Consider the following 26337-nt stretch of genomic DNA (forward strand, 5'->3'; position numbering starts at 1 on the left):
ATATCAGTGTCCACTGGAGTGGATTCAGGACGGTCAGGCTGTACCAATGAAGCCATTTTACCTGACTGCTTCAGCGATAATGTCTCCAATGAATTGAGAGCTAGATCCCACAGGGCTGCACGCAGGTGAGAAGCCCTATTATTCCGAGCCTGCTTTGTAAACCTTTGGCAGTGAAGACAGGTCTCAACAATGTGGGACTCCCCCAAACAAAGAAGACATTTGGTATGAGTATCGGGGGAAGAGATCTTAGAACCACAGTGAACACATTTTTTGAAGTTCATGGAGTGCATAGTCTGGGGACCTAGGAACGTTGTGGCCAGCCTTGATAGGGTACGAAAGTGAAGAAATTAAAGTAAAAAGAGAAGAAAGCAGGGGGGGGGAACCAATGGGATAGACAACAATCCTACTCATTGCTGAGCTGCAGGCTCCACGATGTTGACTGAAGCACAGACGACAAAAGAGTGAGGGGATGAGGAGTGGCACAGCCACATATAGCTGCTGAGGGCGGGGTTCCCACCCAAAGCAGGAGAATTGAACTTGTTAGGTTCTGATGAGGTATCTGCACAGGCGCATAGCCCATTGGTATAAAAGACAGAGGCCATGTCAAAGAATATGCATTCAGGTTTAGTCAATTATCTTATTCATAAGACAAGCCTGCTCAGCCCCAGGACAATTCCAGCAACTGAAAACAAGAGCATGCTGTTGGTGCCAAAGGAGGAGTAACAGTTGGGTTCAGAGCAAACTGTGGGGATGTGGAGAGAGATGGCGCAGTGGGGCACAGAGAACAAGGGTTCACATAATGGGTTACAGAGCACATCAAGGTGAAAATTATCACACAACCACTTCTCTACAGGTAGCATAGTGGTGGAGCCTTACTGAGATAATAAAAACATAGAAGTGGCTCTTGGGATATTGCCCCCACACCCATTCAGAGCCTCCCACGCCAGGCCAGGTTTTAGAAGAGAGGGGATAGGTGCAATGACCTATCTAAATTTGCCAAGAACAAAACACCTCCAGCTAAGATGTTTGGGCAAGAGTATCTAGGTTTCAAGTTCCCTCCCTGGCATCTTCAAGATAGGGCTCAGAGAGATTTCTGCCTACAACCTTGGAGAAGCCGCTGCCAGTCTATGTAGACAATACTGAGCTAGATAGGCCAATGGTCTGACTCGGTATATGGCAGCTTCCTATGTTCCTAGGGTGTATCTGGAAGGATAGTATGATGTGCTTCTTGGAAGGATTATTGCACTTTTTTCGAGGTTTCTGAAGAGAGAATTCATACTTGAACTCCTTAAGTGGTGTTTATTTAGCAAAGGAAGGGCAACTGTCCCCATCCAGTCCCAGTACAGCATTCCTCAAGTGGTTGTTGCTGGTTATTTACCTTCTGTTTCCTTGGGAACAGGGAACTATCTTTATTTTTGTTGGAGATGGAACTCCAGGAGCATCAGCTCTTGGCACCTTTTATCCTAGTGACCACTAGGGGGCATTAGTAGTAGTGACAGAGGAATGGTCTTCCTCTTTATTCCACTCGTGTTGTCTCTCTCTCTCTCTGATCTGGCTTTCTCCAATTGGTAATTTGATATTCTCAGGGCCTATCACTCTGCTGGTCTTGCTCCCAGACTGTTTTTTGCTCTCTGCTTTGCTGTAGACTATTAGCCATGCGGCCTCTCTCTCTCTCTCTCTGAACTCTATACACAAACTCAGGCACACAGACTTTCTATCCAAGAATGTAACTTCCCCAGTAAAGCTGACTTGTGTTTGGACCTTAAACAACTGTCTCAAGCTACTCTTTATTGGACTCAACTTTTACTGCTCTGTTATAATTGGGTTAGTCAAACCCCTCCTCCAACAATTTTTCATTTATTTTTCTATGTAAACCGCTTTGAGAACAGTGGTTGTTGAAAAGCAGTATATAAATATCCAGAGCTGCAGCAGTAGCACTTGGAAAGTGATGAGCCCATTTGCCATGCAGAGGAACGTTCACAGGTGGCTGCCTATGCCTTCAGGCATGCGCTGCTGCCCATTCCCAGAGAGCCTCAGAGGAGGCCCAGAAAGGGTTGCATCTCTTAGTAGCTGCTCTTCTTTGAGTGGCTCGCAGTGCACTCCCAGATGGGGGAGGTTGAGTAGGGCCCATTCCTAGGGCTGCGGTTCTAAACATATCTCCCATAGTAACCCCTTGAGCTCAATAGTATGCTGTGTAGGCTTATTCAGAACCAGGCTGTAAAACACTGGGCTGGTTTCCACTGTTAGAGGTTATTAATTTTTACCTCGGTGGGTAGAACAGCAAAGCATTGAGGACACTCCAGTTACAGAGTGGGGGTAGCAGAGGATGATTTAGTTGTTGCAGCTATTTAGAGAAAATGCACATGGAGATCCTTATAGAACTAAATACTAAATATTTATTGGTTAAGTACACTTGGATAGGAAAGACCTGAAACTAATCTGAAGGACTACATAATGAATAGGTAAGGAGAGAGATAGATGTTTCCATCTGCTCTCTAAGAGGAAGGGAAGGATTGTGACTCAGCACAGGAAGTGCTGAAGGGTCAGTCCTGGGGCTATAGAGTAGAGACAGGTAAGGAGACCCTCATTCACTACCTCTACTCCCAATGCCCCTAGTGGTCATTAGGACAGTTGGTGCAAAAAGGTCGATGCACTGGAACTCCATATCCAACATCCACAGCCAAAAGCTGGGTAGGAGGAGCATCCAGTCAGGATTTGAAACCTATGCACACTCCCAATAATCAATTGTATTTCAGCAAGACTCGAGATAGGCGGGAAAGTGATAATGTGCTAGCCGTGATCTGGGCAGAATGGCACAGGACATGCTTCTCCTCCACTTTAGATAAAATGTTGGTAAATGAAGTTGGTTGGCCGCACTGCCCTACCCAGATCACAGTTAGTTAATGACTTCTTACCCAGAAGATTACTGGTTCTCGGGAGAGTGCACAGGTCTGGAGCCCTCCTGCTACCCAGCTTTTGATCCTGTGAATGGGCCCAATGCATTTGCAAGGTCTGGCTTGAAATCTTAGACGCTCAGGCTTTCCTCGGGATTCCACAAAGAAACAAACAAACCCACCACAAAGAAACAAACCTTTCCCCACAATAATAGAGTTAAATTCCCAAAGTAATAGATTTGCTTATCATCTGGTCTCTTATGTAGCCAAATACCAAAAAATGAGCCAAGAAAACAGTTTTAAATTTTTGTTTAAGGTGTCAAGTGTCCTGTTTACCACTCATGCAAATAATAAAAACAATATTATTTTTAAAAGAGAAATTTGTATCTCAAGACACTGTTGGATTCTTGCCTTATCCCATCTGGTCTGCCTGCATACCATTCAATTACCTGACAAAATCGAGGTCATAAAACATTGCCAAGGAGTGTACTTTGTTTGCTTTGTAATTATTCATCTGTTTTAAGCAAGCAGTTGATATTAATAAGGTTGATGAAGAACTTGCAGCCTGGTGGAATCAATCAGAGCCACTGGGGATGGGACACAAAGCCTTTGTACCTCAAGGTTACTCAGTGCAGTCTTGCTCAAGTAGTTAGCAACTGAAGATTGGTCCTGACTGATGTCCGGGTCCAGCTGGCAGACTTCAAGATTAACTGAAAAGGCAAGTCATCATTGCACATCTTACAGGACAAAATGTCTAAATCAGGGGTTCCCAACCTGTGGTACTCCAGATGTTACTGAACTACAACTCCCATCATCCCCAGCCACCTTAAATTATTGCTGGGGTGATGAACCCCTTATCCGACATGTCCCAGTAGCAGTTCTAGAGAGAGGCAGTAAGACATTTAGTTCACACCTCTAGCCCTCAAACCCAAATTGGCCCATGACAACCTCTTTCTATGACAACATAGGAACCCAGGACAAATAGTGCTACCATAGTACAAAATATGTTAGGGCAGTTCTCACGAGGATTACAAGGGTAGGAGAACCTTCCAGTCCTAGGTCAGGAGCTGTGCACTCTCCTTACTGGACATCATGGGGATTGTATAAGTAAGGTAGGAGAAGGGGAAATGTGCATCTGTGAGCTGGATGGAGGCAGGAGGTGCAGGGAGTGTTTTTTCTCCACCCGCACTCTAGTGCTGGGTACAAGTTCTGGGCTCACTCACCTCTGTAACCAGTTCACAGACAAGCATTTCCTTCTCCTCCTCCCTTGCTTGAAGATTTCTCACCATGGCCAACTGGGAGCACCCATGGCTCCTGAATGAAGGTTGGAGGCTTCTCCTACACTAATGCCGATCATGAGAATAGTCCTAGTGTATCTGCATTTTTCTAGACAGCCTCTTTACTGGATTTCTTCTGTTTTCAATTTAGCATTAAAGAACCCAATTTGAGATAGAACACAGAAACTGAGGGCTAGTTGACATAAGCCTTGCCCTGCTGGCTTTTTTCCATGCAGTTACTTCTGACAGCAGCTTGGTGTGTGCAAAGACAGAGGGATCGTCTGCGGGGAGGTAAATCCTAGTAGCCTTCCTTCCTGCTCTCCCTTGAGCCCTTTCTCAATAGTCGAGGGAAAGGGCTCAATATTTTCTCCAGCACCTTAAGATCTGGAGGGATGTTGCCACAACAATCAGGGACTTGTTGGTTGGAAAAGAACTAGAAGAGTTCTTAGATGTCTCACCTTCCTGTCATCCCTGCTATTTCAATACCCCTATGAGAGAACATGGTTGGACGATAAAGACTATATCAAATACAGTACAATCTTGCTAATTCAGATGGCTTGGGGCAGCATTTCCCAACTGGTGTGCCACTGGAAATTGGCTGGTGTGTCACACTGACTCACTCCACATCAACTCTAAAAGTGGAGAGCTTAAACTTTCTGCTTTTGAAGCTGCATTGCCCCATAATGCACTGGGAAGGTGCATAAGGGAGCAAGTCAGCTCCAAAAGCCGGAAGTTAAAACTTGTGGAGCTGACTCAAAGCAAATCAGTGCAGCACACCACAAATTGCTCATTGTTGGAGGGGCATGCAGAAACACATGCCGCTGGGCTGGAGAAGGGAGGAAGCAATAATAAATATTGCATAGTAGTTGGGTCTATGTTAGGGGGCCAGTGTACCCCATTTTAAAAAATGTAAATATGCCTTGGGATGAAAAATGTTTGGAAATACTGGCCAAGAAGGCTGCTGTAATATCCATATAATCCAGCATTAGGAGTTGAGAAGAGCTGACATGGGAAGGACACAGTGAAGTGCTTGAAGAGGCCTGAGGTTCAGGTCACTGAGAGGTTCTGCATAAAACATTTCCAATTGCTAAGTAAAACAAAACTCACCAAAGAAAGAAAGAAAGAAAGAAAGAAAGAAAGAAAGAAAGAAAGAAAGAAAGAAAGAAAGAAAGAAATATGAAAGGGAGCTAGATACAGAGTAATTTTACACACGCACAGCTACACACAGAGAGATCTTTTCATTTCCAACCCTGCCTGGAACCCCCAACATAACCAAGGGGAGAAGCACGTAATTGTCAAGTGGGTTATGGGTTATGTAGCTGTGGAGGACGACACTGGACATGCATGGTGCTTTGCAGCCCCCTCTCCCCACATCGCTAGAGAGAAGAAAATAACCCTAGCAACTATACAACCAAGGCAAGCACTGCTAAATGGCTCATTGGTTGCTATAGCAACCGACTCGCTCCACTCCAGCTGCTTATCCCACGGTCCCTCTGTCACCCTATTTTTAGCTTGAAATGAAAGAATTGGACTTTTAAAAAAGATGCACGCAATCTTACTTTTTAAGAGAGAAATTAAGGATCAGTGGTAATGCCATTGCTGGGCTGCTTCAGATCTAGAACAAAACATGTCCTTTTGCTTTGCTGGTGATGCTTCAAGTGGAATGAGCCACTAGTCCTCCAAGTGGTGAGAGTGGAGAGTTGAGCTGCGCTTTCAGGCTATAAAAGAAAACATTTATTGAAGATTTATGAGAGAGAGAATTGAGGAAAACTGCTTTTTACTAGTCTGACTTGGCGCTTAGATGTTTAAACACTAAAATCCATATTACAACTATCTATATGTTCAGAAAAAAGAGCTGGTACAGTTCTCCTAGGACTGCATCACTTCAGAATGCAAGTGGGGAGACCCATGATTGATTGTTCCTATACAGGAATAAAAACTCTCTGCAATCAGACAAGTACTTTATCAGGGAGAAGCTAAGCTAGAACCTTTCCCCTGACAGGCTAATTTTCCTCAGGTGGGAGGTTTCCAATCATGGATGGATCTTCCGTCTGCACGCTAAAGTGGTACAATCCTGAGTGCTGTTAATATTGTTGGCAACCTGCAAGCAAGGTAAATTACCACTATGTCCATGTAACCACTTGATAAGCCTGTTCCCTATATCATCCTGCTAGATGCTGAGGCGAATTCCCCCACTTCCCCAGATTTCTGGTCACTAATTATTCAAGGGACACTCATTCCTCCCAGCCATGCATTCAGACCCTTCATTATTTAGGACCATTGCACTTAACGGGCCATTTTCTATCACATGAACGTGCCTATCCATTCAACTTTCAGCAAAAGTCTTGCTCTATGTCTCACCACTGTCAGAGGTGCAGTTGGAGGAAGCAGGTCCACAGCTTCTGGCAGTGGTCCTGGCAGCCACATGTTCAGTATTAGTGTGAATGGGGTTTCTACATGTGCACAGCTGTAAGCATATGGCTCCTCCATGCAACTGAGAATACTGATTGTTCTGGGTTCCTGACTGTGTGTACAAGTAGCACGCACAGAGGGCCCTTTCACATTAATATGCAGCCACTGGTAATGTATGGCCAGGGGGCAAGCCAGTGTTGGAAATGACCAGCAGTTCTCTGGATGTGTGGGCGGATGGGAACTGTCATGATCCAAACCTCAAGCAACCGCCAGAATTCCAAAGGGAGCAAATCCCCAGCACCAACACCATCTGCCAAGGTATGGGCCCCAGGGGCAAGGATGAACTAGGCAATAGAGTCCTAGAAACCCAATCCAAAACCCATGGTCCACCTGAGCCAGATATCACCTGAGGGGTCAGGCCTGGATATATCAGGAACCTTCAGTGCCCACTTACTAATGCAGGAAATGCATCACTTGAGAGGTGGCTGAGAGATGGTGGAGTGCTCAGCTCCAGGCCCCGGGGCCTATCCCTTCAAGGGTCTGCAGCAGAGAGGTGGAGTCCAAGACATGAATTCAGGGCCAAGAGACAAGGGGCTCCACTGGAGCTGGGACTTCCTTGGAGCTCTCCGAGGTCCTGTAAACCTGCCCTGCCCTTCCCCTCCTCTGTCTTCCCAGGCCCCTATAGACAACCCGGAGAGGATGGAAACAAACAAATGGCCCTAAACTCTCCTTCTTTTATTTTCTGGGGTCAGTAAAGCAACAATACTCGAAACATCATTCTCCAGATTGCCAGCTCCTGATCCAATGAAGGCATATCTCTCTTTAATAGCTGCCCGGCAAGGGGAAGTGTGGTACAAATGGATTAAGTAGCAAGCTGGATGTGTGGTGATTGTGAAGCAATTACATGGCCATGTTATCGCATGCCAAATGGAGTGTAGTTCTGATTAACTCCCTCACTCACCACATGCCAGTTTGTGTGATATGCTCTCAAAGAGAACAGTAATGGCTTGTGGGGCTCAGAAAGTATTATGTCCGATGTAGGGGAAAGATTGGGTTTGCTGTTTTGATGGGTGATGGTTTTATTCTAACATCAGATAGAAGAAACAAGGCAAGTGCAAGGAAAGAGGGTATTGAGTTTCACTGTCTTGGTTTAGAAAATATCCCTTAGTGGGTTTTCTATACTGACCAACACTGAACCACCACAATAACCGATGGAGAGCTACGGAATGTGCTCTAAGATTTTGTTGAGCAAACAGAAACCATTAAAAGAATCTAAATCTGACCCTTTTAAAGTAATCTAAATTAAGTTCATTGTAAACCACCCAGTGCTGATAGATGCAGCAGTATAAAAATAAATAAAAGTTCAGCTTCTTTCCAGGACAAGAGCTGAAGTCTAATGTAGCCTTATGAAGAATTCACACATGTAGTTCCAGAGACTGCAAATTTTGAGTTGGACTTTTGCTCGCATCCATAGTGTTCTTCAAGTGCTTCACGAGCCCTTTTGCAGAGGGCTGAAGTCACATTTCTTTTTTTCGGAGCTCGCCCATTCTATCCCCCCACCCTGGGCAGGGCTGCCAGTTCAGATCTTCAAGAGGAAGAAAGGTAAAACAGCAGCACTCTGCTTTGCCCCTTCCTCTTCGCTTCCCTATTTGCCCTTGTCATGCGGTTCTGCCTCTGCCTCTCCTTCCAATTGGCCTGGAAAGAGAGGGGAAAGTACAGCACTGCAGTGGCAGTAAACAGAAGGCAGGCCAGAGCCATGTGCCACCCACCTTCAGCAGCCAAAGTGATACAACAGCAATGACAATGCCACCCAGTGCCCACCACCTCTCTTGCTTCCCCCTCATCTCATGCAGCCACCCACCTACCTGGGAATGGCAGCCGCTTCAGGAATGCAGCTGTCAGCTCACTGCATGCCCTGCATTTTGGTCTGGTGTGCAGGAGTGGCTACAACGTTCTGGCTGCTTGGTTCATGGGTGCCCAGCCTGTGCCTCTACTTGCCCAGGCCCAAACAGTAGGTAGCAGCTAGGGAGTGGTGTCTGTGTGAGAGAGTGAGAGATCAAGGAAGGAGAGAAGGTAAGACTGGATCGCACCTAAGGAGTGAAGGCTGGTTCACTTCATTTCGTCAGACAGGAGATGCTACCAGGGGCCCCAGGAGAAGATGTTCAGTCTTGGGTGATATTTCTGGCACTCCTCTTACTGAGGAGGATGAGATGGTGCTGGCAAAATATGAATGCTGTCCCTGCCTGTGTAAGATCTCCAGAACACCTCTTCATACTTTCAGCACCTCCCCATATTGTCAGTTGGGGTTCAGATTTCAGTGGGGCTTATTTATTTGAATTTATAAACTGCCTAATATAGAATCTCTAGGCAGTGGCTTACTCCCTAGTGTTTAGGACAACAGCCTTAGACAATTAAATGAGACAGATATTAAATGCTCACTCACATCCTGCTTAATCTTCAAAACATAAAAGCATTCCAAAAGATGGTCTAGCTTTGAGAGTGTCCAGAATGTATCACAGTTGTGAGGTAGCCACTACAAATACCTTTCCATGTGCCTTTGCTGTCTAGAATTAGGCATACAGATGGTATGGCTAAGAAAAAACTTCTAATTAGTTCTAGAAATGACAGTGGAAAGTGGGAGAATACACTGTCTCTTTGTCATATTATGCCCAAGCTATCGAACAGCTCTAGAAGTTATAATTATTTGGATTGTATTCAAAAAGCTTGAGCTGTGGTGCAACCGTTCCTTTGCAATGCTTTTTGAAGTTTCAGACTGTCCTCCAGGATGATCCCACTAAAGACCTTATGTTACTCTAGTCTCAGGATTACAGAGGTATGAACATTTGAATCTGCATCAAATAAAATATGATTGCAGGCTTCTTGCAAATAAGTGGTAGCAGATATCTCTACACCCCGCCGCTTCCTATCTTTGACCACAGGAGCTGCTGCTGATCAATACCAGTCTTGCTATGTCAACTTCCATTGGACTATTCAATATTCAGGGTTTGTTTTTTTTAAAAAAAAGATACAGATGAAATAGGGTAACTTCCATATCTTTTTAGGAACTATCAACAGCCCTGGTGTTGTCTCTCTCATGACCAATTATGAATAGATACCATTATCCTATCCCTTGTACTCTTAACCAAAGATGCTCACAGTTCAAGAACAGGAAGCCTGAATTATTAAACAGTTACACAAATCAATCACTACTCTCATGCTAACAAATGGAAACAAGTGAAACAAAACCAGATCTTCATGTCTGGCACAAAGATGTGTTTGCTGTGGGTGGAGAAAGATGATAGATTTTCAGGAGGGTCATTAATTGTGTCCTGCCTGTGACAACAAACAGTTATGGGGATCAGTAAGAATGCATGCTGTATAGCCATCAATGTTTTCTGTAGCACTTTGGTCTTCACACTGTGTGTGCGCACGTGTGTGCACATGCGCACATGCACCAACATGATGCCAACCAACATAACTGAGCAAAGAGACACCTTTTAAAAGTGGTGATTCTCTTTATTGAGCAGGGGGAGAGCAACTGGCCCTATCCATCCCCAGCACAGCATCCCTCCAGTGGCTGTTGCTGGTGTCTGTCTTAAGTTTCTTTTTCAGATTGTGAGCCCTTTGGGGACAGGGAACCATTTCATTTCATTCATTCATTCATATCTATGTACACCACTTTGGGAACGTCTGTTGAAAAGTGGTATATAAATATTGGGTGTGTTGTACTTTCCATTGTAGCTGGGGAAAATAAACCAGGTTTCTGAAAACTGATTCTGGCACTGAGTCTTCTTACTTTTTCTTCTTGTTTGTATTGCTCTAGGCCAGGGACCCCCTTAAAATGGTGTCCATGGAGTAAGTCCAGGTGGTCTGGGGCGGGGGGGGAATGCTGAATTTAATTTGCTTACTGATGAGCCGGAATAAAGTTTGTGAAAATAACTATCCTGAATACTTCCCCCCATTCCCACCCCGCCACTCTAATTTTTACTGAAGACTTATGGAGATATAGAATACAAGTAGGATGAGAGTCCATGGGTAACACTTGAGAATCTGGAAGTTCTGTAGGTGCAAAGGTAAGAACCCTTTCTGTAGAAGGCAAGTCTCTATCTTTTAGATGGCAACTATATTCCACAGATAACCACTTCCTTCCTTGATAAGGAAAGTTCCCTCTGTTCTCTACCATTATGTTTCATTGACTAGAATGAAGGAAACTCCTCTGTTTACATAGATATTTCTCTCACACACATATAGCTAGCAGATTTCAGGGCCTAGTTTTTTGTGAATAATCACTTACTATAGCTGCCAGTGCTCATGGGGTTATGTAGATACAGGAAGAGCTCCTTGGTCTCTTAGACATCTTGAGAATACATCCATTGCAAAGCAAGCAAAAGAAGAGCCACTCAAACATCGGCATGTTGGGCTCATGCAGTTAAGTACATTACAAGGCTGTTTTTACAAGCAGCCCAACCTGGCCTTGGCTACCCATGATAACCGCCAGGATCCACATGGATCCCGGCACTGCCGTGGCGGCACCGAACCCAGCACCAAAGCCCGGCTCTGAGCCTGGGTTAATGGAGCAAGCACACCGTTAGCCCTGGCTCGAGGATCCTCTGTCTGCGTGGGCTGCTTGTAACACATGCTGACACAGAGACGAGTGCCTAGCGCTCCAGTCTCCTGGGGGAATCCTGTAGGGATGTGCATGAACCTGTTTGGAGGCTCGTTTACGGGCCTCTGAATGGGTTTGAGAACTGGGTGGTTTGAAGGTGGGGGAGAGTGCACTTACCCGTCCCTCCACTTTTCCCCTGCTGGCACCCGGTATTTCTCAAGCATCACCAGCTACTTCTGGCCAGAGAGCAAACAGGGTGGCAGGGAAGTATGCTACCACCCCGTAGGACTTGAGAAATACTGGGCACCAGCGGGGGGAAAGCAGAGGGAGGGGTAAGTGCACTCTCCCCTGCCCTTAAAATGCAAAAGAAACAACCACCCCTGCCATCAAGCCACCCGGTGTGGTTCCAGGCACATCACTAGAATCCTGAACTTGTAGTGCGGTGCATTGGGGGATTCCCCGGGCCTCCAGAATGCTGTGCCAGTCGGTGCTATGTTGATTGTGTGAATGGCAGTGCGGCATGGCTGGGGCCAGTGCAGATCGGGGAAGGTAGGTGTAACCCTGCCTTCCCCCTGCCTGTGAGATCATGTGAAAGACCCTTACAAGTCTGTTTGAGCTCATTGACCATGGTCCAGTTGGAGATGCACAAGAATGGGTTTGGTCCAGTAAACCTGAGCCAAAGTTTGTTTCCTTCCAGACATGGAGCCTTCAGATGTCCTTTCTATGACAAATTGGATCCAATTACTGCTACAGATGCAAAGATTTCACAGAGCTGTACTTTTGAACTTGGCCAGCATAAAGGTTAGAAAAGAAGTGGGATCTCAGGTTTCAGGGAATTGCACAATACCAATTCATAGGCCCCATGGATAGTGAGAGAGGACTCCTCCTCTTTCCCAGCAGTGAACCCTTTTGATCACTGACACATCTGTTTTGATGCAAAACAACCCCAAAAGTATTTGACAGGCCAGAAGATTTGTTATATTTGGGGAGTTGTGTTCTACTTTGGACATGGTTTTCTTTTATTCAGTATTATGCGTTGAAAAATATAGCACAACGTTTAAAGTAATTTACCAGCAGACAGACACTGCTGGCTGACTTAGAAGCTCACTTGTGAAATCAGAGAACTCAAAACCAATGAAACATGTCACAACAAATATTTTCATCTATGGATCATGATACAGGCCCAGCAATAGTTACAGAGGGGTTAAACAGACACAGACTGCTCTAAAATATCAATGAAATATTGAGGACACAGTTTGGAACTTCTATGGTCCATACAAGAGCTTCACTATGTTTCAGTCCACCTGATTCAAAGCCAGTGATTTCAGCTCCCAGGCATGATGGAAGTATGTCCTTACCTTAACCCTGGTATTCCTTCATCTTTTTCCTAATGTGCATTGTGTGATCCAACAGCAACCTTTCAATAAAATACTTGCTGTTTTCTCCTGTCGTCTCCATTGCCCCTGCTTAGAATATGAATATTTTATGGCCCTTCTCACATACACCCCGCAAAGCCACCCTTCACTCTGTTGGAAGTGAAGGACTTTGCGCTGTCTCTTGTCTCAATGACAGTGGAGGACAGACTAGTAAATCAGAGGGCTAGAGGGTCAAGACATTGGTCATCCCTTCTCTACTGCTCTGACACTATCCCTTTGGAATGTAGATTGCTACTCTTAAGGACTAACTTCCTTCCTTCTTTGCACTTCCTCTCCCTTCTTCTCTTCCTGTTCCTTCTACCTTGCAACATGCAAGCTCCTCTCCTCTGTACCATGTGTGCAGAGATGCAGAATCCATCTGCATCCAGCTAGATAGATAGAGATCCTAACTCCTCACTTTCCTATCCAGAATGGAGTTCTCTAATAAATACCATTTATATTGATTTGAAACTATGAACTGACTCCAAGTTACTTTACTCTCAGCATACACGCATGCCTAACCAAATTCTGCTGTGTTGTGCCTCTGTGCACTCTGCTATAATGAAAAAGGGTTTCTCCTACCAGAGAGAATTCCCAACACACTCTCCCCAAGCCGTTTTTCTGTTACGTTCATTTCACATTCCACATTCCCTGTAGTTCCACTGAGCATTTGTTCAAGCAGCAGTCCTTATAAGCCAGGGGTGGGGAACATTGGCCCTCCAGCTGTTTTTGAACTACAACTACAACCAGCCAATAATTGTGGCTGGCAATGATGGGAGTTGTAGTTCAAAAACAGCTGGAGGGCCAAGGTTCCCCACCCCTGTTATAAGCAGTCATCATTCTATTTACATATGTGCCTTTCCCATGCAACTGACATCTTCTGGGAGGGAGAATATCAGACAGGGAGCAAAGGCCCATGCAACCAGCCCTGACCTTATGAATCTCTGCAGTATGGAATCATGCCATGCAGAAACAGCTCCCATACTGCTGGCTGTATATGTGAAGGGGGCCAAAAAGATCCATCAATAGGCATGCCATCCAGTCCAATACCTACTAAGTGTATATGGCCAGCAGGGAAGTAATATGAATTAGCTCAAAATGCTGTATTGGTCTCTTGTACTCCAGCAACTGAAAGAGCAACTTATTTATCCAAGATATTTATCTCTAGCAACTGGCTCCTGGGCACCAGAATCAAGCTCCAAAAATGTAATAAAATGTAAAATGTAATAAAATCCTCAAAACACAAAGACACAATTTTTTTAAAAAAACCACGATAGTAGCTTTCTAGTAGTGCTGAAGACTTGAATCGGTTTAAATCAGTAGATTAACAAACTAAAACTTTAATTGATAGAAGCCAATTTTAATCAGCAAAGATTAATTTTAATCAGTAGGACTGCAAGTTAAAAGGACCCAGTTTTGTTTTGGGGAGCTATTTTTGTTCTGATGCATGAACATATGAGGAAAAGCAACAGAAGATATTAAATATTAAGGCTGTTCTCATGCACAGCCTAGCCTGGGTTAGGCTGCATGTATGAAGCACCGGGATCCATTCAGATCCTGATGCTCCAGTCTAGCCTGACCCTACTTTTAAGCCCAGCTTTTAACCACTGTTAAGGGCACAAGGATGTTCTAAACCCAGCTGCTGGGATCATTTGTCAGCCAGAGGAGACACAGAGACATGCTCCTAGAGCACCCATCTCATGGGGGTCTCCTCATTGCGCAGTGCATTGTGGGATACCTGGAGGCCAGGATGCATTGTCCCAGTCTCCAGAGATCTGTACTGCATGCAGCAACACACATCATGTGGGAGTGCATTCTGCGCTCCCACCACCTTGAGTGATTGTCTGCGGGGAAGGCAAGGTTTGCGCAGCCAGGTTTGTCTTTCCTGCTTACAATGAGCAATGATAAATTATTTCAAAAGCCATTTATACGGATGTTTGGGCAATATACACATTTATTTAAATGTAATCAATTAAAAGGCAGGTGATGAATCAACTACAACTTCTTTAATCAGTTGACAGCTCTGCTTTTAAAAAAAGGAGGAACATACGGGGAATTATCCCAGTCTAAAGTAGGACATTTACAGTAAGGACCAGGTAACACATGCAAATGCATCACTTCATTTCTCAGTATATGAACTCACTGGAAAGCATTGTGTCTGAGCTGATGTGAATCATACAAGAGTTTTACCTGTAGTATGTTATGTGTAATTATTCATTCATTCATACAAGTTACCACTTGACTTTGCAGTCAGCAAGTGATAAACATACACGTGTCTGCCTGCTGCAAGATATTCCAGTTGCAGAGGACTAAAACACATATTACATTAAACATATCATTAGAGCTGAATGCTGATGCACTTCTTTCCCCTCTAGACAGGAGCTGGGCGGGGGGGCATTTCAATGTGTCCCTCACCACCACCCCTGCTCTTATTACACCCTTTGATAGGTGCTTTTCCATTCCAAAAAAGGGGGAAAGTTACACTCTGTGTAGTTTGGACCTCAGGCTAGGATGTACTAGGTATATTTGTATCAAACCCCAAGGTAGAGAATTGTTCATTTCCCAGATATCTCTGGACATAGAAAGGTAGCTCACATTATTACACTATGAGTAGGACAGAGAGTCAGACTTGTGAAAGTATAGTGGTAGAAACAGAGGATCAAAAAAGCACAATGATTCACTGATGGTCAAAATCTCCAGAAACAGAAGGATCTGAATAACGTTTGCTATGACAGACATGCTGAGATATTGTGTTGCTATGCAACTTGCACTCTTTAGCAAAATGTAGGAATATGTACTAACCCTTTGCAGTCACTTCTTATTTGGATATCTACTGCAATAGAAAGGTATGATAATTTTAATAATTAAATTGTTAGTGCAGTTTGCACTGCTAATTAGCTGGCTCTCCCTGATATTGATTGTGATATCCTTGCCTTCTCCTCTTGTTCATCCTACTTATCTGGTCTAGATCGTGGCTTGCAACCAACTCTAAATCCATATTGGCCTTCTGGAGGAGCTAATCCAGGGCTGCACAATGTTGGCCCTCCAGCTCCTTTGAGATTAGAACTCCAGTCCCATCATCACCAGTCACAGTGGTCAATAGTCAGGTATGATGGGATTTGTAGCCCAACACCTGCAGGAGGGCCAAGGTTGTGCTGATCTTATCCAAGGCTCTGTCAAGCTCTGGTCCCAATACTTCAGGGACTCACTTTTCAGCTTTCGATATATGCTCTTGCCTAAGGCCTGCAGATATGGATGTACAGCGACTTCCCTATGAAGAAAATGTTTCAGAATGCTCACCACTGTTTGTGGAGCTGTAGCTTAAATAAATCCAAGATCAAAATGGTTAATACTTATCCTGAAAGAGAAAGAACTTTGGCTAGCTAATTTTAAAAAGGATTTCATTATTGAACAATTCTGACTCAACATTATAGATACAAAAACTTGTGGGGGGAAATCTCTCCTCCTAACAATTGCTTTGGCTCAGTTTCAGTTACCCTGCAAAGCAGTAGTTGAGGGTGTAGAGATTTGTGGGGGTGTCTTAGACAAACTATGTTGGCTGGTTCCAAACTGTGTTGGCTGGTTCTCTGCCCCTAGACAGGACTAGTACCCGCACACTGCTCTCTGCTGACAGGAATAGTCACCACTAGCAGAGGCACCTGCTCATGCAACATCTTTTGCTGAGGCTGGTTTCTGAGTCAGGCTGGGGGGGCCTTCCCCCAAATGAAGGGTTTTTTGCCTGCCTTAATGGTTCCCACCCCCAGTCTGCAGGATCCCACTCTGACCCTCTGCCACCTGACATTTGGGTAATCCAGTGCATTCAAACCACTTGACTAATAAGAGGGAGTGATGACACATTTAAAAGGGAATCTTCAACTATAAGCTAGAGTATTTTGCCATGCTGCAACACAGAAGTTTTAAAAATCTACAGTATGTCTTCTCAATTACTCAGCTTAAGCAAGATTTAGATCTTGGCCCAAACAACCTGTACTTCTGGCTGCTACCAAAATAATTCTTAGGATAAAATGTTTCAACCTACAATCATCATATAATTTAAATGCCATGTCAGATGGCATCCCATCCGTTCTTTGATGCCTTTACTACGTAGTAAACACATTTTTAAATCCAGTCTGGTCTTCTGGTAATCCCACCAAAAAGAACTGACCATTATATCTATATCCATAACCAAGATCTTCCCTGCAACCCTTTAGAAACCCATCTCATAACAGTGTTGTTCTTATGCATCTTATTCTTCAGATTTTTCAATCTAAAACACTTCAAACTGCCCATGATAGTTCAAAGTGTTAATTCCCAAAAACACTGTTTATAAGCAAAAGTATACTGGAAGGTATCCTTTCACCCCAAACTCTCAGGTTTATTCCACATCAATTGGTCCCGAAGGGTTTTTGTTTGCAGATTTAATTTTGTTGCCAATAAACATTATTACAGCTTTCATTTCACTTAGAAAAGCCTCCTCCTCACCAAGTTTCTGCCTAGTAAGAGAAGAACCAAACCTGTCTTCAAGGTCAGAGTCTCTTCTCCTACCACCTTCGGCAGACTTCATAGTCACAGTATCCAAACTGACTTCCCCCCTCCCTCCCCACCCCACCCCAGAATCCTGAAACGCAATCAAATAATCTAAAAATGAAAAAAGCAGACAGTCTGTTACAGCTAACAGCCAGCCACAAGCTTATTATTAATTTAAGTACAACAACTTGCACAGCTAGTTATTTACTCATCAGTCATACCACTCAATCTATTATTGCATCCTTTCTCATTGAGCCACTCAGTTATTGCATCCAATCTACCACAAATCCCATGCCACAAATCCTGGCCACACAATGTAACAATTAATAACACATTATCCATTAATATAGAATGACAAAAAAGAAAGGATAAAAAACAGAAACCAGAACCTGACTATTAAACTAGCCCGTTTCCCCCTCTTTAGCGTAGGAAAATTGCTTTCCAGCAGGTAGAAAAGGAAAGATTGTGCTGTTGAGTCACTGTCAACATGTGGTTTTCTTGGTAGAATACAGGAGTGGTTTACCATTGCCTTCCTCCCTCACAGTGTGAGACAATGCCTTTGCCGTTGTCACTGAAGTGAGCATCCACCTCCAATACCTTCCTATATCGCTGCTGCCCAATATAGGTGACTACAAATATACATTTACTAGGCACAGTCTGGGAAGCACACCGGCAGGGATTCGAACTCACAGCCTCTTGCTCCCTAGGCAAGCTGCTTCCCCGCTGAGCCACTGCAGCTGATATCCAGAGTGGGGGTGGTTAAAAAAGAACCATGATTTGCTAAATTACAAACAGAAACAATATGGAGTGTTTGCAAGTAAACAAAGAGAACAGAACCCTAGGCCATCCTAAAACACTGCCTCAGCATACCACAATAGGCAACAGTCTGCCTATGAAGGAGAGTCTCCAATTAAGTCCCCCAGATTGCCCGGGTGCTCCAGGCAGAAAAAGGGAGCTACTGTGATGTTTCCAGCTGCTTTAGAAGCTACCAGAGAGCTATGGTAAAGTTCACACTAATAGGAAGCAATGCAGGTCACAGCAGAGTCCAAGCAAGGCAGTCATGGGAAAGAGGGTAAGGCAGGGGTTCTCAAACTTGGGTCACTGGATGTTGTTGGACTATGATTTCCATCATCCACAGAACATTTGCCTGAGGATGATGGGATTTGTAGTCCAAGAACATCTGGAGATCCAAGTTGGAGAACCCCTGAAGTCCAGGAGCGGCTCATCCTAACACACCGGGGTGGGGTGAGGGGATCAAAGGAGGCACAGCTGCAGCTACATCTCCTTCTCGGGGCTCCGTTTGCGCCTCTCTCTCCCATCCCACCCCAGTGTTAAGGAGAGTCTTAGATTGACCATTCATCAGGTAGAACTATATGGGCTGGTTAACTATTGACTAATCTGTGCAGCTCTACCTGATGAATGGCCAGCCTGCAGGCAGCACACCTCTCATTAATGCTGGGAAGGGGCAAGATGGGAGACAGAGGAGAAAACAGAACTCCAAGAAGTAGAGGCAGCTGTGCCTCCTTTGCCACCCCGCCACCCCTGACTCATTAGGATGAGTTGCTCCTGAGAAGAACTCTGCTCCACACTTGGTTCTTCATTCTGAGGCCCAGTGCATACCGAGCCTGAACATGGTGGGAAGCTCCAAGGCCTCCCAATGTCACTGGAACAGCATCCGAATCAGGCCTAAGAGCCAAGTAATCAGCATTTTAAGAGGGACAATACAAGGTCTTAAATTCCAACAGGAAGTTAACAGAACCATTTTAGAATACATACAGTAAATAGGTTCATTCCAGCCTCAAAAATCACACGTATGACAGAAGGAAAAGGATACTTCAGTGTTTGTTCTTGGTGGCTTCTTTGATCACACAAGCACACAACTGTTTCTTTTGGAACATTTTCTTTTACAGCTTGAAATGAGTCACACACTTTGCTTGAGAACCTATCACACAAGCCGTATTTTAAACATCTCCATGGTGTTCTGCCTAAATGCAATGTGATTATTTCTCCTGCTCTCAATTTGTGCTATTTTGAGCCATTTATCTGCACTCTCTGTGTTGACACACTTCAAGTATTTGGAAATAAACTGCCATCTCCAACTTGCCCAGCTTTCTCACTAATGGCCAAGCCTCTTCATCTCAGTGTGGACTGGACCTTTCTGGTCTTCTAGGTAAGTTTCCAACAGGATACCTGAGTCTCAGTAATGCACTTCACCTAAATACATTAGGCAGAAGTGGTGAACCTCCAATTTTGAGATTTTTCTATTACAGGAATAGTTTCTTTTGAAGTTGCTTCTCCTTATCATCCATCAGATAGTGCTTACTCATTCTGGAGTTCCACTCAGTCAGCAAGAGAGGCACCATAGACATTGACTAAGGAAAAGCAAGCAAAGATATGCAAGAAAAGGTAAGCAAATATACAGTATACTGCAGATTAACAAAATCAGCCAACAAGTGCCTCAAACTAGAAAACAAGTTCCTCATTCACTATGCCACCAGGAGACTTTACACGCATGGCTTTTAATTCAGATCCACTCCGGATCGGAGAGTGCCAGTCCACATATTAGTTATATTTAACCTGACGTATCATGGACCAGTACAAACATGACTCTGACAGTACAGACATGAGGCTGGGCATTCTGGCTTAGCCTGAAGTACGTCTGGTTTTTTTAAATCCTGTATTTCCAGCAGTTTTTGAAGAAAACCTGATGTTTTCCTTTGATGTGCGGAGGGGCCATTGTCGACAGTTCAACTTACTCAAACTTTCAAGTGGTTTGTTATGTTTTTAAGTCTGCTGGGTGGATTTCCGTAAATCCACCCAGGTGTCAGCAATGGAGAGTTTAACAGCTCAGTCTGGTGTATTCTTTGAGTGATTTGCAATTGCAAGCACTGGGGGCAGGGGTGTGTGTGTGTGGCAGACTGATGCAATTCTATGGAATCCAGAAGGGGGGAGGAGGAATTCCCGAGTTAAACCCAAGCACAAGCAAAATGTGTGTCTTCAAAGTTTGGTCAGCATAGCAACACAGCTTACATATACAGATGTTTGGATGTGCAGATGTTTGGAAACTTAACAATCGAGACTGCAGGTTGGGGTTAAGTTCTATTGCTTTTACTTGTCACTTTTGCAGACATCCAGTTGGCTGTCAAACTAAAAAAAAGTAATACTGAAGGGAGGCGTCTTGCACCTCCTCCTGGGATGTGATTGGTTGGAGGGGGGAAATTGAAACAAACCGTGGGAACGCACATTGGAGAAAGACCACAGGGAGTGCAGGAGGAGCCCACAGCTATGTAAACTGTCAATTTAATCCCCAAAGTAAACATCTTGTGAATCTGCTGCAAAGCAGATTCGCTCTTCAGATACCCTGAGGCATAAAGCCATGTGTGAAAAACCTCCAGGACAGCTGATCAAAGGAGGGATCTACTATACAAGCACTTTGCGCAAACTAGCAGGGTTTGCCAATCAGTACCTTCCTGAATTCAAGAGTCAGGAGATTCTGCAGCAACGTTACTACTCTCTAGTCTATACTGTATACAGCAGTTCAGCTTTGGGCCTCTTACCTATCCTGCAGATTTTTTGTGCAACAAACAGATAAACAGATTACTGCAGGAGCTCAGTGCAAAAATAGTGCACTTCTGGCTAGCAGCTGTATATTTCAAATGGAAGTTTGGAAATCAGTCACACAGAAGACATAGTATCATGCAGCCCAGATGGAGCAAGTAGGAGTCATGGCTATCAGATTGCTCATGAGTAAATCTGCATAACTGCAGAAGATTTTTCTCAAATATATATTTCCAAGCAATCTTATCTTTTCTGGACAGGCTAGACAGACCCCGTCATTAAAGACGTTATTTTCTCAGGCATTGCATATAGCATTGTAGACATTATTCCCTTCAAATATAGCACAGCCTCTTGGATGGCTTTATCCTCATGAGGTCCTGGAATGAATATGAGCAAAATTGTTCTTTTAAACTGGTTCTGTTCATGTTGATGCATAAAATATTCTGAGTGTTGTATCAGAATATTCTATGATTTGTTTTTAACATTTCTGCTTTTCTCCTGTTGCACAATAGTGAGAATGCCAAATCAACTTTTTTTACTAAGACTTTTAAAAAAAGAAGTCAAAAGAGTAAAAAAAGACAGAGCAAATAAAGGAAATACTAACTGTATAAGCTGAGATACTTTGTACATCTATAATGATAAAATAAATTGCTGCATGAATAAACACTACTCCAGTTAGATTTGTAAATCATGTCTGCTTATTCAATACTTAATAAATTGGAACAAATTAGCTCTAACCAAAATCTATACAGTCTCCCATCTCTTATCTCCATGAAACTGGTTAATAGTTATTATTTATCCCTGAAACCATATACTGCTGTCTCTTCACTGACTGGGCCTTGGAATTTTTCCAAAAAATCAATTTTTAATTTCATAAAAATAATGATATTAGCTTAGTTTTGATCACTTCTTCCTAGTATATTTTCTCTATGTTTCAAAATTCTGTGGTGGCAATGTCTCCAGTTTGCAGAGTCAGTATGATTGCAATCTTTTCAAGGTCTCTTTGCACTTCTTCGGCTAGTACGATCCATTTTATTTTTATTTATTGTCATTGTGGGCATTTTATTATGCTGGTTTTGTTGTTTTTCAGTTTTAAATGTTGTTACAGCCTTTTGAAATTGATTATCTAAATATCCTAAGTAAATAAATAGTATCTTTTGCCATTTTAACACAGTTTGCTATATTACTTAGCTATGTTCTGGCTATCCTGGGCTGAATAAGGCAAAAAAAACCCCTTAAAGTTAGTTCAGACAAGACAGAAATGCTCTGGGCTGGAAAGCCAACTGACCTGGGTGGTAGTGTGCACTCTGTTCTGAATGGGATAGCCCTCCCACTAAAGGGAGTCTTTCGTCTGGGAGTGCTCCTGGACCTGGTGTTATCACTGGATGTCCAAGTGACATCAGTTGTCAAGAGTGTTTTTTTTACCAGCTTCTACTAGTGTGCTGGTTATGGCCCTACATGGAGCATTTTCAGACAGCAGGCTTTACTGTGAGTTTACTGAGAATTCGAAGTCACATTAAAAAAACTGATGCAAAAAGTGGACATTTTTTTACTCTGGATATAAATCGGGCTACATTCTAACATGCAATGAAAAACCTGAATTGTGTGTGAAGTGCTCCCCAATAGCTGCAGGGACTTCTGGGTAAATCTGGCAGATATGTGAACACACACCCTCTGTTCCAGAGGAGATGCAAACTAAAAGCCCTGTGTGGAAAAGCTACTGGAGAAGACAGATCTGGCCTCAGTTACACATGCCTTGGTCATATCCAGGCTGGACTACTGTAATGCAGTCTACATGGAGTTGCCCTTGAAGACAATTCAGAAATTTCAAATGGTGCAAAATGCAGCTGGGTGGATACTTGTAGGAATCTGGTGGTATAATAACATGACACCAATTTTTGTCGGTTGCATTAGTTGCCAGTTCATTTCTGGACCTAATTCAATATGCCTCTATTAAACTTTAAAGCCCTACATGGTCTCTAGGGCAGGCCTGCTCAACTTAGGGCCCCCAGCTGTTTTTGGACTACAACTACCATAATCCCCAGCCACAGCAGCCAATAGCCAGGGATTATGGGAGTTGTAGGCCAACATCTGCACGAGGGCCAAAGTTGAGCAGCCCTGGTCTAGGGCCAGATTAGCTTAAGGAACCACTTCACCTATATGAGCCTACCCAAGTTTTATGGGTAGGCTCATATTGCAAGCTCTACTCTCTGGCCTGCCTCACACAAATTTGATTGGCAAGAACCAGGGACAGGGCTTTTCATTAATGGCATGGCAGTTTGGGAATGTCCTCCCTGGCAAGTTCATTCATATACCACCTTGGCTGCTTTTAAGCATGCAATCAAAGCCTTCCACATGGCTTTTAGCTGGATGTATTTGTGTGGCGATATGATCTGCCTGCTGTCTGTTTTTATTGCTGTTTTATTGTGTTTTGTGTTCTTTTCTTAAATCTGTTGTTGTTGGCTACCTTGTGAGGATTTGAAAAGTGGGATAGAATTTTTGAAAACAAATATCTTCTGCCCATTAATTCACTCACAGGAGTTATTATGGCAGTTAGTAACTCCAGCTCACCTTTCACTCTTACCCATCTAGTCTTTCCTTGAATCGCTCTGAAGCAGAACCAAACTCTTCCGGGTAGTGAAATCCAAAACGGATTGTGAGGAGCCCCAAAGCGATCTCTCCAAACTGGGGGAGTGGGCAACAAAGTGGCAAATGCGGTTCAGTGTTGGCAAGTGTAAAGTGATGCACATTGGGACGAAAAACCCCAGTTCCAAGTATATGCTGATGGGATCTGAGCTGTCGGTGACTAACCAGGAGAGGGATCTTGGGGTCGTGGTGGGCAGCTCATTGAAAGTGTTGACTCAATGTATGGCAGCTGTGAAAAAGGCCAATTCCATGCTAGGGATTATTAGGAAGGGAATTGAAAATAAAACTGCTAATATTATAATGCCCTTATACAAAACTATGATGCGACCACACCTGGAGTACTGCGTACAATTCTGGTCAGCACATCTAAAGAGGGACATTGTAGAACTGGAAAAGGTGCAGAGGAGGGCAACCAAGATGATCAGGGACCTAGAGTACCTTTCTTATGATGCAAGACTACAACACCTGGAGCTTTTTAGTTTAGAAAACAGATGACTGTGGGGAGACATGGTAGAGGTCTATAAAATCATGCATGGTGTGGAGAAAGTGGATAGAGAGAAATTCTTCTCCCTCTCGCATAACACTCGATGACTGGGGGTCATCCCAGCAATCATGAAATTGATTGCCAGGAAATCTAGGACCAACGAAAGGAAGTACTTTTTCACACAGTGCATAATTGGCTTGTGGAATTCTCTGCCATAAGATGTGGTGACAGCCAACAAACCTGGATGGCTTTAAGAAGGGTTTGGATGACTTCATGGAGGAGAGGTCTATCATCAGCTACTAGTTAGAGGGCCAGAGGCCATCTCTAGCCTCAACGGCAGGATGCCTCTGAGTACCAGTTGCAGGGGAGTAAGAGCAGGAGAGAGGACACGCCCTCAACTCCTGTCTGTGGCTTCCAGCGGCATCTGGTGGGCCACTGTGCGAAACAGGGTGCTGGACTAGATGGGCCTTGGGCCTGATCCAGCGGGCTGTTCTTATCTATGGCCATCCCTGCAGCGTGAGGCAGGCCACACATGGCAGCAGGTTTGGGATATTGTTAATGGGAAGTAAACTGGCAGTTGTTACAATTTTATTACAAGTTTGAGGCAGTCCATTTTGATTCCCCATCTCAAGCACTAAAATGGCTTGGTCAGCTCTGCTTTAAAGGTGGAAACTTTGAAAGCACTTTTGTATTATTCTTTGAGCTGTATTATTCTTTGTCATTCTTCTTAGATATGACAAACCATATTTTTAAGAGGCCCTCAACCTAATTTTCCAACCATTTTTCAGGTAATTTTTCTAAATCCCCATAACAAAAGGCCCAGCATTTGCATTGTTGTTGTCCAATGAAATGGAGTATTGGCAGATAACTAATAAAGCCAAAGGAGCTTCTTCTCTGACCTACAGTCTTACATTTGCAGAAATACCAGAGGAAAAACACTTGTCCATGAAAAATGTATATAGATTATCTTTCAATGCACTCATATCTAAGGATCCCATTTCTCAGCGATAGTAAGCGGCTATCAACCCCTCCCCCCACAATAAGCACATGGTCTGCCTTCCTCTTGCAAAATATGTTCTTTCAGGATAGACACAAAACTGTGGCCCTGTGGTTCCACCTAGTGGCAACAAACTTTACTGCACTAAACCCTCACCGTAAAAAACCAATAAATCTCTGGAAAGCCTTCGATGCCACTGAGTGCCTATAAATTTCAATGTCTAGCAATCCAGGCTTCTCTCTTTTTGCCTTAATACAGAATCTCAGTTGAGAAATTAATGATCATGTTTACATTTTCAACCTGCCAGTAACTATATGCTAGTTGGATGACGTATTTTCCCTAGGCAAAGTTAATTCATGCCCTCATACACAGAACTTTACCTCCAGAAGCTGGCCAAAACTGATGTTTGGAGAAGAAAATACACATTCAGAGGAGAGAGAGCAAACAGCCGTTACTGTGATATCAGCACTTGACTACAGAAGCAATGGATTCTGGGAGTGGCTGTTATCAGGGCTGTCCTTAGGGCATGGCAAGCAGGGCGACCGCCCCAGGCCCTGCTCTTTTAACCCCCATTAGAATTAAGTGGAAGGGGGCCCTGCACTGGCTGACTTGCCCCAGATCCCGCACCTCACCATGGCTCTGACGACAGCCCTGACTGTCACAACCATAGGAACTAGAGAACACTGAGAGCAGGGGCATAGCAAGGTTGGAGTAGGCCCAGAGACAAGATTTTAAAATGGGCCCCTTGCTGATATACACACACAAACACACTTCACAATATATAGTGCACTCACTCTCACATCCCCATTAAGAATACAGTGAATATCTAGTTCACACTGAATCTAGCTCACAGGGGCTGATCCAGCAGGAAATTACAGGGGGTGCAATAAGAATTCCCACCCCATAAAAGATCCCCCCCATATAAATATTGGGGCTTGGATTTTCTCTCTCTTGCAAATGCACAATGCCAGGGGGTGTCAAACTAAAATTTGGTGGTGGGCCAGATTCGATTCTGATGCACCTCTAGTGAGCCATACATAGCCTTGCACCCACCTCACACCACCAATCTTCTCGTCCTCTCTGTTCTTTCTCTCATTCCTTTTCTCCCCCCACCCTCTTTAAATTAGCTGAATTCACTACTTTTTACACTAAAATACACTCAGGGAAAGATTGGTTTAAAAAAAGAAAAAGAAAGAAATTCAGAACATACCAGCTTTTGCATGGAAAATGCTATCACTCTTTCTCTCTCCCTTACAAAGGTGTTGCTAGGTTCTTAAAAGATCCAAGGCTTGGGCCCACAGCCTCCCCACATTTTGATAATGAAACCCTTTCATGCTCTCTTAAAAGTATTCAACACGCTCCTCCCCACTAGTTTGCTTCACAGCTAAAAATGAATCTCCTTTTTCTCCTCCATCAGATTTCTCCTGTATCCAAGCACACAGCTGAGAACCAGTGTGGTGTAGTGATTAGAGTGTCAAGACTAGGACTGGGGGACTTGTGTCCCCGCCAGTCATGAAACTC

At 43.9% G+C, this 26337-nt stretch overlaps 1 long non-coding RNA gene across 1 annotated transcript in view; it reads right to left on the reverse strand.

The window, feature by feature from the left end:
- Positions 1-3188: 3188 nt before the first annotated feature.
- Positions 3189-26337, reverse strand: part of LOC128328153 (uncharacterized) — a 29109-nt gene continuing 5960 nt past the window's right edge. Inside the window, exons 2-4 of the long non-coding RNA XR_008309048.1 lie at positions 8449-8619; positions 5731-5889; positions 3189-3604 (exon numbers count right to left, since the gene is read on the reverse strand). This is a non-coding gene — a long non-coding RNA (uncharacterized LOC128328153). The remainder of the gene's footprint in view (positions 3605-5730; positions 5890-8448; positions 8620-26337) is intronic.

Source organism: Hemicordylus capensis, chromosome 5 (assembly GCF_027244095.1).
Source record: "Hemicordylus capensis ecotype Gifberg chromosome 5, rHemCap1.1.pri, whole genome shotgun sequence".
Lineage (NCBI taxonomy): Eukaryota > Metazoa > Chordata > Lepidosauria > Squamata > Cordylidae > Hemicordylus > Hemicordylus capensis.